The sequence below is a fragment of the Malaclemys terrapin genome, chromosome 1, assembly GCF_027887155.1.
Source record: "Malaclemys terrapin pileata isolate rMalTer1 chromosome 1, rMalTer1.hap1, whole genome shotgun sequence".
In the NCBI taxonomy this organism is placed as follows: Eukaryota; Metazoa; Chordata; order Testudines; family Emydidae; genus Malaclemys; species Malaclemys terrapin.
Genome location: NC_071505.1, coordinates 114,185,318 through 114,188,911, shown reverse-complemented (window position 1 = coordinate 114,188,911; position 3,594 = coordinate 114,185,318).

The following is a 3,594-nucleotide window of genomic DNA, read 5'->3' as shown; positions in this document are numbered from 1 at the left end:
GGATGGGGTGCTCGGCTCGTGGGGGTGCTCCCAGCCCCCTGCCCTGAGCAGATCATGGCAGGGGGCTGGAAGGGATATGCCCTGTCCCACCCCCTTCCCCAAGGCCCTGTCCCTACCTCTTCTCTGCCTCTTGTACGGAGCAGCGAGCACACTGCCACTCGTCCCGCTTCCCCTCGCAAGGGCCATCAGCTGATCGGCAGCAGGGTGGGGGGAAGAGGAGGGTCAGGAAAGCACCACGCTGGGGGAAGAAGTGGGGGAGGGGGAAGCTTGGCTGCTGCAGGACCAAGCTTCTGCCTCCTGCCCCCGCAGGGGAGAGTGGTGGGCGGGAGGGCTGAGTGGGGCTGGGGGCCGGGACCACGGCAGGCAGCAGCGTGCCACTCAAAATTGGCTTGCATGCCACTCAAAATCGGCTTCCTTTTTATGTTTGGCCCGTGTGCTGTAGGTTGCCGACCCCTGGGTTAAAAGAATCTTCCCTTCAAGCCACAAAGTAACAGTAGAGGTGTTCCACCAAGGCTGCTCCAATCTAAAGGCTGTATTATGCTCTGCAGCCCTAGCGTGCTCCTTTCATAGTGGGGAGAAGCAATGGAGGATCGATACAGCAGTGGATCTTGGGCATTTTGCATAGGTGGGAGTATATGCTTTTAACTGAATATTTTTAGAATAGAATGAGGTGTCTGTCCATATTAGTGGGTTGAATACTAATGAATACACAAAACGAATATATGTGTTGCAAACAAAAATTACTTTTAGTTTACAGTTAAGGTTGCAGCAGGACACATGCCATCCACTCCAAACCTTAAAAACATAGAAAGAAGGGGAAAGAGGTGCTTTCCTTCCCTTTAATGCTGTTGATAACATACTCTGGCACTCCATAAAGCTTTTCACTTCCATTTCCAAAAGATACCCCAAAACAATGGCTATCCCAACTTCATTTAACTGGCACTCGCGTGCAAAACCTTAGCAATGACATCATAAGCTTTTAGATCAGTTATATGTACAGACCAGCACATCTGAGTGTCACACATTCCATGCATACTATGAAACTATTTTTTCATTCTTATACAGAACTAATTTCACAAATGCACAGTAGTAGTAATAATCTAAGACCAAAATTAGGACAATACCCATGCATCCATGTAAGCTTTTCTCAGTCTGCTGCAGTGTGCAAAAGCCTTTTCTTCACTAATTCCATCCAGCATGCCGAGAGGTTTGGCAAGAGCCTTGGCCAATAGCGCTTGGGAAGGGTCTGACCTATTTAGCCAAGTCTTTCTCCCTACTGACCGTACCAATAAGGTTGACAACTGCCAGGCCCTGTTGTCCTCAAATGGTGTTTTTAAAGGCTTTCTCAGACTGTTGGCACTGACTGATGAGTAGTGAGTTCTGGTTTCTGGGTCAGCAGTTTTGTTTGTATCACATGCATTTGCCAGGACTCCCTTGTAAAATGTAATCCTGAAATGATCATTTCTAATGAAATCATTCAATAACGTACACGCATGTGCAACATATAGTGCTTTCCTTTTGTTCCAAACAAGTCTCGTTTTCTCACTTGGACTGAAATAAGCACCTAGTCTGGACATCATAAGACCACAAGAGTGCTGCTTACCACGGCTTATAGAGCATATGGCATGATGGTTTGAGAAGATATAAAGATATTAACCCTCTCACTACCATCCTGAGGTGCAGTATTTCTGGGATCAAGTATTCACAGCTGTGTGTTGTTTCTTAGCAGGCCTTTATTTAGGTGAGGAATCATCTCTTCCAGTACGGCAGAACATGCTGTAGAGTCAGCCCCTTCCTTAGTTTTGGGGCCTCTTTCTGATATTTACTCATAGAGCTCCCCACTCTTCTAGACATCACAACCTCTTATTCTTCTGGCTAGTGAGGAACTACTGTGTCAATAATTGGCTGCTTCTGAAACCCCCAATAAGTAGGCCACTCCCTTCTGGAAGGGTGACTCAAGTCATCCTTTCCCATAACCTATTTAACCTTTCTTAAGGAGTGCTTATAATGTGAATAGCAGTGTCTAAATAACATAGTTTTTAACAGTGGCCATCTTTCTCTTTCATGGGTTGCCAGCCTCAAGCTCTCTTTTTTTTTTATCATCTCACTCAAATGTCTGACCTTCATTATTATTAAATGTTAACTTTATACAGCCAGTGATCAAATTATCCAGTAGTACCTGTCTAAACTAGAGAGGCCAGAATCAAAACCCTTGATCTAAATACAGACTGGTGGTCTTTCGAGTGAGGAGAGAAAACAAAATCCAACCCAAATCTGGACATGAATTTCACATATGGCCACACTCTGTATAGTGGGTCAAAGAAAAAGCCTGGATCCAAACACCCTCAAACATTGGGAATCCAGATTTTGTACTTTACATCCATTTCTAATCTAATGTGATCGATATTGTTCAAAATAAAGGACGTAAGTGGTTATCTTTAATACAAAGGATGTGATTCCTGAAGATTAGATCAAACAAGATGTAGGACCAAAATCAGCAGTGACTGCAAAGTGAGAGGCACTGTGCCAGGTTCCCCATAAATAGGGAAGTATGTTATTCAATTTTTTTTTTTCATATGGGGATTTAATTTGGCACTGAATATTAATGTAAATGCACAAAAAAAGATAGATGCAGGTAACTGTTGGCTGTAAATAAGATCTTTGGGAAGTTGTAGTCTTGGGTGAAGAACTAACCTTTGTTAAGAGGGCAGTTATAGGCCATAATCCTACTACCACACTCTAAACCACTCGCATTTAAAAAGAGGGGGGAGTTGTTATGATAAGAAAAAGATGCATCGTCATTAAAATATCCCATTCTATGTTCACTCAAAATGCCAACACTTATAGTAGTAAGGAACTAAAGGAGGCATTGTTGTTAGATCTTTTAACCTGATATAATCCCTGTGGCTTGATGCTCTAGCAGGTAAGGAGCTCTATGTTCCCATCTGTTGGTGAACTGGATGAAGAACGGCCACAGGTTGCTATTTACCCAGAACTCCAGGTGGACAAACACTTCAGAAGGAAAGGAGTTCTCTGCCCCCATCTATTAGTGAACAAGGGGAACTCTGGCTAAAGAGAGCTTCATCTGCATAAGCTATTTACCCAAAATTCTTCCAGTGACATTTTAGCCAGTCACCATAATGGTGCACAAAATCAGACTTACTTGAACAGTGGAAATGCTGTGAGAGAGAGAGAGAAAAGGGCTCCTGCATAGTGGCAAGGACTCTGCTTAAGGGTCAATATATTACTGGCTCCCTTCCATTGAGGGTCCCGCATGACTGGGAGAAGTCTTTGGTAGGAGATGTTGTAGAGGGGGCTGCTCAGTGGGTCGAAAAGCAGAGAGCATTGTTTGTTGAAGCCACAGAAGACAGCAGAAGAGCTGAGTGAATTCTAGTGAGGCTCTGCCTACCCAGCCTCTAAGTAAAGCTGAAATCTCTGTAGCTAGGTTAGATGATGGAGCCTAAGAAGAGGACCAAGAAGCACTTCCCAGGGGACTGGAAACAGGCCTGCATGATTGCATCGCAGTCTCTAGGACTATACTACCCACTGACACAAAACCGTGAGCGGGTTTTAGCAGATGGGGAAGGGGGAAGT